Source organism: Oscarella lobularis, chromosome 19, assembly GCF_947507565.1.
Source record: "Oscarella lobularis chromosome 19, ooOscLobu1.1, whole genome shotgun sequence".
NCBI classification, from domain to species: Eukaryota; Metazoa; Porifera; class Homoscleromorpha; order Homosclerophorida; family Oscarellidae; genus Oscarella; species Oscarella lobularis.
The window spans coordinates 8,418-20,226 of record NC_089193.1 but is presented as its reverse complement, the minus strand read 5'-3'; the positions used below and the strand labels follow the sequence as shown (position 1 = coordinate 20,226).

General features: G+C 38.6%; 1 long non-coding RNA gene across 4 annotated transcripts; it reads left to right on the top strand.

Moving 5' to 3' along the window:
* The first annotated feature begins 244 nt into the window (after nt 1-244).
* Nucleotides 245-9,676, top strand: LOC136198301 (uncharacterized). Of its 4 annotated transcripts, XR_010672735.1 has the most exons (19): nt 245-315; nt 373-514; nt 5,377-5,465; nt 5,521-5,619; nt 5,675-5,772; nt 5,828-5,925; nt 5,991-6,079; nt 6,136-6,233; nt 6,292-6,389; nt 6,446-6,542; nt 6,598-6,699; nt 6,757-7,596; nt 7,652-7,749; nt 7,806-7,903; nt 7,960-8,057; nt 8,114-8,211; nt 8,277-8,365; nt 8,421-8,803; nt 9,044-9,676. It is a non-coding gene; the product is annotated as an uncharacterized lncRNA (long non-coding RNA). The 4 variants fall into 4 exon arrangements; XR_010672737.1 differs by lacking the exons at nt 7,960-8,057; nt 9,044-9,676 and having other exon boundaries at nt 8,421-8,923; XR_010672736.1 differs by lacking the exons at nt 245-315; nt 373-514; nt 9,044-9,676 and adding an exon at nt 3,848-3,920 and having other exon boundaries at nt 8,421-8,922.
* Nucleotides 9,677-11,809: the final 2,133 nt, after the last annotated feature.

Below are 11,809 nucleotides of genomic sequence, written 5' to 3'. Positions count from 1 at the left end.
TATTCTGAATTAATGCTGAATTTTATTCTGAATTAATGCAGAATATATTCTGCATTAATTCTTCATTAATTCTACATTAATTCAGTATAAATTCTGAATTAATTCAGAATAAATTCTGAATTAATTCAGAATAAATCCTGCATTAAGTCAGAATAAATTCTGTGTTTATTCAGAGAATGTGAGATTTTTTCGCGATGTTTTAGCGCGCGTTACACTCAAAAAGCCCTGCTCGTCGTTCGTCTCAAGTGCATCGCTTAGCGAGCGAGTTTGAGGTTCTTGATCGACTTCTTGTCGTGTTCCGTCACTTTCTGAACGGTTATTGCTAAGTTTTTCGTCGTCATGGCGTTTCGGGGTGTACGAGCGATCTTTTAGAACGATCGCCGACGTATCGTCGACTCACGACGGAGCGCCTGTCGTTTTCTTCACCTTACATACGATCATGGATGCTTCATGGCAGCATAGCTCTCGTAAAGAATATAGAATGTTGAAAAGAAAGCTGAAGCACCTTGTCTACGTAAGTTCACGATCTTTTATTCTGCATTAATTCAGAATTAATTCTGTATTTATTCAGAATTAATTCTGTATTTATTCAGAATTAATTCTGCATTAATTCAGAATAAATTCTGCATTAATTCAGAATAAATTCCGCATTTTTTCTGCATTAATTCAGAATTAATTCTGCATTTATTCAGAATTAATTTTGCATTAATTCAGAATAAATTCTGCATTAATTCAGAATAAATTCTGAATTAATTCTGCATTAATTCAGAATAAATTCTGCATTTATTCAGAATAAATTCTGCATTAATTCAGAATAAGTTCTGCATTAATTCAGAATAATTTCTGCATTAATTCAGAATTAATTCTGAATTAATTCTGCATTAATTCAGAATTAATTCTGCATTTATTCAGAATTAATTTTGCATTAATTCAGAATTAATTCTGCATTTATTCAGAATAAATTCTGCTGTAATTCAGAATAAATTCTGCATTAATTCAGAATAAATTCTGCATTTATTCAGAATAAATTCTGAATTAATTCTGCATTAATTCAAAATTAATTCTGCATTTATTCAGAATTAATTTTGCATTAATTCAGAATTAATTCTGCATTTATTCAGAATAAATTCTGAATTAATTCTGCATGAATTCAGAATTAATTCTGCATTTATTCAGAATTAATTTTGCATTAATTCAGAATAAATTCTGCATTAATTGAGAATAAATTCTGCTTTAATTCAGAATAAATACTGCATTAATTCAGAAAAAATTCTGCATTAATTTAGAATAAATTCTGAATTCATTCAAAATAAATTCTGCATTAATTCAGAATAAATTTCGCATTTATTCTGCATTAATTCAGAATTAATTCTGCATTTATTCAGAATAAATTCTGCATTAATTCAGAATAAATTCTGCATTAATTCAGAATTAATTCTGAATTAATTCAGAATAAATGCTACATTTATTCAGAATAAATTCTGCATTAATTCAGAATAAATTCTGCATTAATTCAGAATAAATTCTGCATTAATTCAGAATAAATTCTGCATTAATTCAAAATAAATTCTGCATTAGTTCAGAATAAATTCTGCATTAATTCAGAATAAATTCTGAATTAATTCTGCATTAATTCAGAATAAATTCTGCATTCATTCAGAATACCTTCTGCATTTATTCAGAATCAATTCTGCATTAATTCAGAATAAATTCTGCAATAATTCAGAATAAATTCTGCATTAATTCAGAATAAATTCTGCATTAATTCAGAATAAATTCCGCATTTATTCAGAATAAATTCGGCATTAGTTCCGAATAAATTCTGCATTAATTCAGAATAAATTCTGCTTTTATTCAGAATAAGTTCTGCATTAATTCAGAATAAATTCTGCATTAATTCAGAATAAATTCTGCATTAGTTCAGAATAAATTCTGCATTAATTCAGAATAAATTCTGAATTAATTCTGCATTAATTCAGAATAAATTCCGCATTAATTCAGAATACCTTCTGCATTTATTCAGAATAAATTCTACATTAATTCAGAATAAATTCTGCAATAATTCAGAATAAATTCTGCATTAGTTCAGAATAAATTCTGCATTAATTCAGAATAAATTCAGAATAAATTCTGCAATAATTCAGAATAAATTCTGCATTAATTCAGAATAAATTCTGCATTAATTCAGAATAAATTCCGTATTTCTTCAGAATAAATTCGGCATTAGTTCCGAATAAATTCTGCATTAATTCAGAATAAATTCTGCTTTTATTCAGAATAAGTTCTGCATTAATTCAGAATAAATTCTGCATTAATTCAGAATAAATTCTGAATTAATTCTGCATTAATTCAGAATTGATTCTGCATTTATTCAGAATTAATTTTGTATTAATTCAGAATAAATTCTGCATTAGTTCAGAATAAATTCTTCATTAATTCAGAATAAATTCTGAATTAATTCTGCATTAATTCAGAATAAATTCTGCATTAATTCAGAATAACTTCTGCATTTATTCAGAATAAATTCTGCTTTAATTCAGAATAAATTCTGCATTAATTCAGTGTAAATTCTGCATTAATTTAGTTTATATTCAGCATTTATTCAGAATAAATTTGGCATTAGTTCCGAATAAATTCTGCATTAATTCAGAATAAATTCTAAATTAATTGAGAATAAATTCTGCATTAATTCAGAATAAATTCTTCATTAATTCTGAATAAATTCTGCATTTATTCAGAATAAATTCTGCATTAATTCAAAATAACTTCTGCATTTATTCAGAATAAATTCTGCATTAATTCAGAATAAATTCTGCATTAATTCAGAATAAATTCTGCTTTAATTCAGAATAAATTCTGCATTAATTCAGAATAAATTCTGAATTAATTCTGAATTAATTCTGCATTAATTCAGAATAAATTCTGCATTAATTCAGAATAAATTCTGCATTAATTCAGAATAAATTCTGCATTATTTCAGAATAAATTCTGAATTAATTCAGAATAAATTCTGAATTTATTTGGAATAAATTCTGCATTAATTCAGAATAAATTCTGCATTAATTCAGAATAAATTCTGCATTCATTTAATTTAAATTCCGCATTTATTCAGAATAAATTCGGCATTAGTTCCGAATAAATTCTGCATTAATTCAGAATAAATTCTAAATTAATTCAGAATAAATTCTGCTTTAATTCAGAATAAATTCTGAATTAATTCTGAATAAATTCTGCATTAATGCAGAAATTATTCTAGATTAATGCAGAATAAATTCGGCATTAATTCAGAAAAAATTCTGCATTAATTCAGAATAAATTTTACATTTATTAGGAATAAATTCTTCATTAATTCAGAATAAATTCCGCATTTATTCTGCATTAATTCAGAATTAATTCTGCAATTAATTCTGCATTTATTCAGAATTTGTCCTGGGTACAATTTGTCCCCAGGACAAATTGTCCTGGGACAATTTGTCCTGGTGACAGTTTGTCCTTGAACAATTTGTCCTGGGACAATTTGTCCTTGGGACAAATTCTCCGGGCACAATTTGTCCTGGGACAATTTGTCCTGGGACAATTTTTCCTGTGACAATTTGTCCTGGGACAATTTTTCCTGGGACAATTTGTCCTGGGACAATTTGTCGTGGGGACAATTTGTCCTGGGGACAATTTGTCCTGGGACAATTTGTCCTGGGGACAATTTGTCCCTCGTCCAATCTTCGCGAAACCGTTCTGTACGTGTTTCCGTGCCATTCTATAGGCGTAGCAATGTGAAACTCCGATTGTTAATAGTTTATTTATGACGTCAACATGTTAAACCTGTAAGGTCACGTGCGTATGTTAGCGCGCTCGTCTCGTTTCGAAGAAACACTGTTTCTGGCTCGTTTTCGACGATGCGAATGTCCGAGCGACGTCAAAAGGTAAGTAGTAGATAGTTGCCAATCAGTTTTAGAGCGTTCGTCGCCCGCGGAGCGCGCGTACGAACGCGTCGCGTCGCCAAGTGGTTGCGCGAGCTTCGAATACTGAATTTTTCGTTTCGAATGGCTTCGATACGAAGGATTCGAGACGGTTTAGAACGTTTTGCGACGCAAAGCGTCGCTTTCGGAGTCGTTTTCGCCGAATTAATGTGTCCGTGAAAGGGGGCGTGTTCCCTTTCTTTCGCACGTGCTCTACGGCAAACGGCTACTCGGATGCCGTCGAGTGGCGGCAATTTGTAAACTGCACCATATGCCCTCTCGATCGACGTGCCGCTTATCGTCGTACGACGCGTCGTCGCGGAGTGGCGGCACGGTTAAGGTTGTGTCGTTTACTGTGTACGCGCGTAGGCGTATTGTTTGTTTCGCTTAATTTTATGTCAAAAATTGGCGAAAATTGGTGAACGTGGTACCAGGTTTTATTTGTGAGACCACGACGAATCGAATGGCACCGGTGCGGTGCTCGTGCGACGTCTCCTTGCAGAGTTGTGCGCTTTTTCGCGAAACGAGTCGCGAATTGTAAAATCGATTTTTGTCCTTCGATTTTCTGCGCCGTGCAGTCGCTTCTGCTGCCGTTTTTTTGGTTTTTTGAGGAGGATTTGGGATGGCTGAAAGGCACGAAAAGGTTTTTTCGCGTGCGATCGAAATTTGGTCAAAATTTCCCTAAATCCAACTTTTGCGTTTCGGACTCGTTTTGAACGTCTCGTAGAAGTCTTTCCCTTCATCGTAGAGCATTGTGGTTTGGAATTTGGCGACAATTTGTCCTGGTGACAATTTGTCCTGGGACAATTTGTCCTGGGACAATTTGTCCTGGGGGACAATTTGTCCTGGGACAATTTTTCATGCATTCGAAGTTTCGAACCCGCCGTTCGAACGTTCGAACCCCTATTTGAACGTTCGAACCCCCCGTTCGAACGTTCGAACCCCTATTCGGACGTTCGAACCTCCCATTCGAACGTTCGAACCCCCATTCGAACTATCGAACCCCTGTTCGAACGTTCCAAATTCCGTTCGAACGTTCGAACCTCGTTCAAAAGTTCGAACCTCCCATTCGAACGTTCGAACCCCCATTCGAACGTTCGAACCCCTTGTTAGAACGTTCGAACCCCATTCGAACGTTCGAACCCCCTGTTCGAACGTTCGAACCCCCTGTTCGAACGTTCGAACCCTATGTTAGAACGTTCGAACCCCATTCGAACTTTCGAACCCTTCTGTTCGAACGTTCGAACCCCCATTCAAACGTTCGAACCCCTATTCATACGTTCGAACACCTCGTTCAAACGTTCGATGCTTCATTCCACGTTCGAACGTTCGAATCCTCGTTCGAACGTTCGAGAGAAGTGTTGAAATGAGCAGAAAGAAAAGTGTGGGGATGAGGAGAAAGATAAGTGCGTTTACATAGGAATGGGAGAAACGAGGACAAGACCAAGGGACGCGAGGGAGAAGAGGAACAAGCGAGCAAGGAGAAGGAGGAATATCAAGGGATCGACGGCATGTGATGGAGGTAGAGTTTTAGTAATTAAGGAGTTTCTAATTCGTTTTCTAGAATGTGGAAGACTGTAAGGAAGAAGGATATGAACAAGGGACGCGAGTGGGAAGGACGGAAAAGTTCTTAGGAGGAAGGACGACTATCTAGGGATCAAAGGTGTGTGATGTAGGTAGAATTTAAGTTATTGAGGAGTCTCTAATTCGTTTTTTAGATGTGTAAGAGTTTAAGGAAGAAGGATACAAGCAAGGGACGCGAGTGGGAAGGACGGAAAAGTTCTTAGGAGGAAGGACGACTATCTAGGGATCAAAGGTGTGTGATGTAGGTAGAATTTAAGTTATTGAGGAGTCTCTAATTCGTTTTTTAGATGTGTAAGAGTTTAAGGAAGAAGGATACAAGCAAGGGACGCGAGTGGGAAGGACGGAAAAGTTCTCAGGAGGAAGGACGACTATCTAGGGAGCAAAGGTGTGTGATGTAGGTAGAATTTAAGTTATTGAGGAGTCTCTAATTCGTTTTTTTCGATGTGTAAGAGTTTAAGGAAGAAGGATACAAGCAAGGGACGCGAGTGGGAAGGACGGAAAAGGGATCAGGAGGAAGGACGACTATCTAGGGATCAAAGGTGTGTGATGTAGGTAGATTTTGAGCAATTGAGGAGTCCCTAATTCGTTTCTTTAGATGTGTAAGAGTTTAAGGAACAAGGATACGAGCAAGGGACGCGAATAGGAAGGAAGGAAAAACAACCAGGGTGAAGGACGACTATCAAAGGATCAAAGGTATGTGTGATGTAGGTAGAATTTTAGTTATTGAGGAGTCCCTAATTTGTTTCTTTAGATGTGTAAGAGTGTAAGGAACAAGGATACAAGCAAGGGACGCGAATAGGAAGGAGGAAAAAACAATCAGGATGAAGGACGACTATCAAAGGATCAAAGGTATGTGATGTAGGTAGAGTTTTAGTTATTGAGGAGTCTCTAAATTTTTTTTTTAGATGTGTAAGAGTGTAAGAAGGAAGGATACAAGCAAGGGACGCGAATGAGAAGGAGGGAAAAACAATCAGGATGAAGGACGACTATCAAAGATCAAAGGTATGTGATGTAGGTAGAGTTTTAGTTATTGAGGAGTCTCTAATTTGTTTTTTAGATGTGTCAGAGTGTAAGGAGGAAGGATGGATACAAGCAAGGAACGCGAATGAGAAAGAAGGAAAAACAATCAGAAGGAAGGACGACTATCTAAGGAGCAAAGGTATGTGATGTAGGTAGAATTTAAGTTATTAAGGAGTCTCTAATTCGTTTTTTTTAGATGTGTAAGAGTGTAAGGAAGAAGGATACGAGCAAGGGGGACACGAGTGGGAAGGAAGGTTGTCCTGGGGACAATTTGTCCTGGGGACAATTTGTCCTGGGGACAATTTGTCCTGTGATCAATTTGTCCTGGGGACAATTTGTCCTGGGACAATTTGTCCTGGGGACAATTTGTCCTTGGACAATTTGTCCTTGGACAATTTGTCCTGGGGACAATTTGTCCTGGGGACAATTTGTCCTGGGACAATTTGTCCTGGGGACAATTTGTCCTGGGAGAATTTGTCCCCAGGACAATTTGTCCTGGGACAATTTGTCATGCATTCGAACTTTCGAACCCCCCGTTTGAACGTTCGAACCCCCATTCGAACGTTCGAACGTTCAAACCCCTATTCAAACGTTCGAACCCCGTTCGGACGTTCGAACCTCCCATTCGAACGTTCGAACCCCTCGTTCGAACGTTCGGACCCTCCGTTCGAACGTTCGAACCCTCCGTTAGAACGTTAGAACCCCCATTCGAACGTTCGAACCCCCTGTCCGAACGTTCGAACCTCCATTCGAACGTTCGAAACCCTATTCGAACGTTCGAACCCTCCGTTAGAACGTTTGAACCCCCATTCCACGTTCGAACGTTCGAATCCTCGTTCGAACGTTCAATTCCCCGTTCGAATCCTCGTTCGAACGTTCGAGAAAAGTGTTGAAATGAGCAGAAAGAAAAGTGTGGGGATGAGGAGAAAGATAAGTGCGTGTACATAGGAATGGGAGGAACGAGGACAAACCAAGGGACGCGAGGGAGAAGAGGAACAAGGGAGCAAGGAGAAGGAGGAATATCAAGGGATCAACGGCATGTGATGGAGGCAGAGTTTTAGTAATTAAGGAGTTTCTAATTCGTTTTCTAGATGTGGAAGAGTGTAAGGAAAAAGGATATGAACAAGGGACGCGAGTGGGAAGGACGGAAAAGTTATCAGGAGGAAGGACGACTATCTAGGGATCAAAGGTGTGTGATGTAGGTAGAATTTAAGTTATTGAGGAGTCTCTAATTCGTTTTTTTAGATGTGTAAGAGTTTAGGGAAGAAGGATACCAGCAAGGGACACGAGTGGGAAGGAAGGAAAAGCAATCAGGAGGGAGAACGACTATCAAAGGATCAAAGGTATGTGATGTAGGTAGAATTTTAGTTATTGAGGAGTCTCTAATTCGTTTTTTTAGATGTGCAAGAGTTTAAGGAAGAAGGATACAAGCAAGGGACGCGAATAGGAAGGAGGGAAAAACAATCAGGAGGGAGGATGACTATCAAAGGATCAAAGGTATGTGATGTAGGTAGAATTTTAGTTATTGAGGAGTCTCTAATTTGTTTTTTTAGATGTGTCAGAGTCTAAGGAGGAAGGATACAAGCAAGGGACGCGAATAGGAAAGAGGGAAAATCAATCAGGAGGGAGGATGACTATCAAAGGATCAAAGGTATGTGATGTAGGTAGAGTTTTAGTTATTGAGGGGTCTCTAATTTGTTTTTTTATATGTGTCAGAGTGTAAGGAAGAAGGATGCGAGCAAGGGACGCGAGTGGGAAGGAAGGAATTATGATCAGGAGGGAGGATGACTATCAAAGGATCAAAGGTATGTGATGGAGGTAGAGTTTTAGTAATTAAGGAGTATCTAATTCGTTTTCTAGATGTGTAAGAGTTTAAGGAAGAAGGGTTAGGGTTAAAGAGAGAGAAATGCACAACGGCAAGTCTGGCTCAACCGCTGTATCCACTACCGACCAGGAAGGACCCCAGAGGATGTTGAGTATGATGACTAAGATTTTGGTTTTATGACGGTTGTAGGTGATGAAGTGGGCGGGAAAATTCATTGTAGTGCCCAATATTCAGATTCCAATACAGTACGAGGTACGGGATGTTGGCCAATCCTTTCTACGGGGGATGGAAGTGGAGGGTCAAGGGCAGTGTCCTTAATTTGGACGAGGGAAGCGAAGCGACGGGACAGGACATGAAGGGGACATGCAAAGGGAAGGTTAAAGTGAAATTATTGGAAAAGGGAAGAGGGGTCAAAAAGGTATTAATATGCTCTTAAGATATTCTGTTTTATTGATTATACCCTTGGGAGTACTTTTTAATACGTTAGTTAAGAAATTTGTCTCTGAATTGGGGGTCTACATGGGTCTAAGGGAGACTTTTACAGGGTAAAAATTGGGGGGAGGGGGGGTAATTTTTATGGTTTGGTAGTGTGGGGGAAAATTTAGAAAGGTTCTCAGAAGGGGTCTTACAGAGGAGAAGTCGAAAAAGGCATTTTTAGAAAAGGTTCAGTAACCATGGCAACGGTTGTGCCAGAAGATATCACAGTGGTAGATCACCGGAAAGGGAGATTGGGAGCATTGTTCGTGCATCCACTTTAAAGTTATGGTCGGTTAAAGGGGTATCGGTAGGGAAAAATCTTTTAAAGTTTTTAATTGGCTGGGAAATTTGGGGATTCCTTAGGGGGGTTATGGAGCGTAATTCTACTATGCATAGCCTCTCCTGAAAAAAATTTCAGGTGATTTAAGTGAGTTTCCGCGGAACTACGTCATATTCCAGTTTGCAAAAAAACGGCTAAAATCAATAAGTTTCAAGATTAGCGTCTCATTTAGCCCGTTTTGGTCGTGTTATATATCATTCGAAAGAGCTTCAGGAGCTCTATCTAAATTCCTATGGATGACGTCATTGGATGTAATTCTATTTTAATATTCAGGAGATTGTGTTTTTGGAAGCCGGCAACTTATACCGGTTATCGTGTGTAGCAGATTAAAGGGATTGTCAATCGGTTTACAGGTTTTCTGTAGAGAATTTAATGTAGTTTAATATAAGCATAGGTTCCAGTGGGCGTATTTGAGGTTTGGTGTCCTAAAATCGCGTTTTTTGCATGTCGACATTTTTCGTTTCAGCGTGTTTTCCATGTCATTTATCGTAATCAAAATAGTGTGTTATACCACTCGGTGGTGCAGGAAGTAATCCTTAAAGAATTCGCGTATTTTTTCGAGATTTTCGCGGTGGTGATCCGGGTTTTCGTGTATACGGGAGTATTGTGTTCATTCACTGCCGCATTCAGCGTGAAACGAGGCGAAGGGGGGCGAACGCGGCGGAGTGAGGGAGAAATCGGCGACCGAGAAAGGTGAGAAAGGTTTTCGTGTGCTGTTCGTTACTCGCGATTGGGTTTTGGGGCCTTATTTTCGTTTGGTGTTGCTGTCTCGTCGTTTCTCTGTTTCCGCGGCAGTTTTTCCGAGTTTTGGTGTTTCGCGGGGAGGTTTTGCGCTTGCGTGAGGGATCGTGAGCGTCGCGCGGGGAGGATTGGGGGCCCGGGGGAGGGAATTCGCCCGTTTTGTGTAAATCGTGTAGTTTCTAGCGCGTGTTTTGACGTGATTGGTTCTAGAACGCAGTTCTATGCATCGTTTTGTTGTCTATTCCCTTCCAAATCATTGTGTTTAAGAGGGGGTCCTTTTATTCTAGGTTAATAATTTTGGTAAGGCCAATTACTGTTTGTTCTTCTTTAGGGGCAGGTTTTCGGCGTGAGGGGATTGGGGAAAGTGTCAGATAAGTGCCTTGTTATTTTTTTTACGTTGCGTTTGGCTTTGGTTATTTTTTCTAGGGAAGGGCGTGTCAGTCGAAGACTTTATGGTGAGTAATATAGGATAGTTTAGCATTTTAGATTCTTTTCTAATGTTTTATCTTTAGGGGAACGCGAATGGAACGACGAACGGAAGGGATAAACATGCCATGGAGAAAGGAGGAGGATTTTCTACACGAGGGGACGATGATCGACGAATGTATGGTGAGTAATATAGGTTAGTTTAGTATTTTAGATTCTTTTCTAATGTTTTATCTTTAGGGGATCGCGAATGGAACGACGAATGGAAGGGATCAACATGCAATGGAGAGGGAAGGTGGATTTTCTACACGAGGGGACGATGATCGGCGAATGTGTGGTGAGTAATATAGGTTAGTTTAGTATTTTAGATTCATTTCTAATGTTTTATCTTTAGGGGACCGCGAATGGAACGACGAATGGAAGGGATCAACATGCCATGGAGAAAGGAGGAGGATTTTCTACACGAGGGGACGAGGATCAATGAATGTATGGTGAGTAATATAGGTTAGTTTAGTATTTTAGATTCATTTTTAATGTTTTATCTTTAGGGGAACGCGAATGGAACGACGAATGGAAGGGATCAACATGCAATGGAGAGGGAAGATGGATTTTCTACACGAGGGGACGAAGATCGACGAATGTATGGTGAGTAATATAGGTTAGTTTAGCATTTTAGATTCTTTTCTAATGTTTTATCTTTAGGGGAACGCGAATGGAACGACGATCGGAAGGGATCAACATGCCATGGAGAAAGGAGGAGGATTTTCTACACGAGGGGACGATGATCGACGAATGTATTGTGAGTAATATAGGTTAGTTTAGTATTTTAGATTCTTTTCTAATGTTTTATCTTTAGGGGATCGCGAATGGAACGACGAATGGAAGGGATCAACATGCAATGGAGAGGGAAGGTGGATTTTCTACACGAGGGGACGATGATCGACGAATGTGTGGTGAGTAATATAGGTTAGTTTAGTATTTTAGATTCATTTCTAATGTTTTATCTTTAGGGGACCGCGAATGGAACGACGAATGGAAGGGATCAACATGCCATGGAGAAAGGAGGAGGATTTTCTACACGAGGGGACGATGATCGACGAATGTATGGTGAGTAATATAGGTTAGTTTAGTATTTTAGATTCTTTTCTAATGTTTTATCTTTAGGGGATCGCGAATGGAACGACGAATGGAAGGGATCAACATGCAATGGAGAGGGAAGGTGGATTTTCTACACGAGGGGACGATGATCGACGAATGTGTGGTGAGTAATATAGGTTAGTTTAGTATTTTAGATTCTTTTCTAATGTTTTATCTTTAGGGGATCGCGAATGGAACGACGAACGGAAGGGATCAACATGCAATGGAGAAAGGAGGAGGATTTTCAACACGAGGGGACGATGATCGACGAATGTATGGTGAGTAATATAGGTTAGTTTAGTA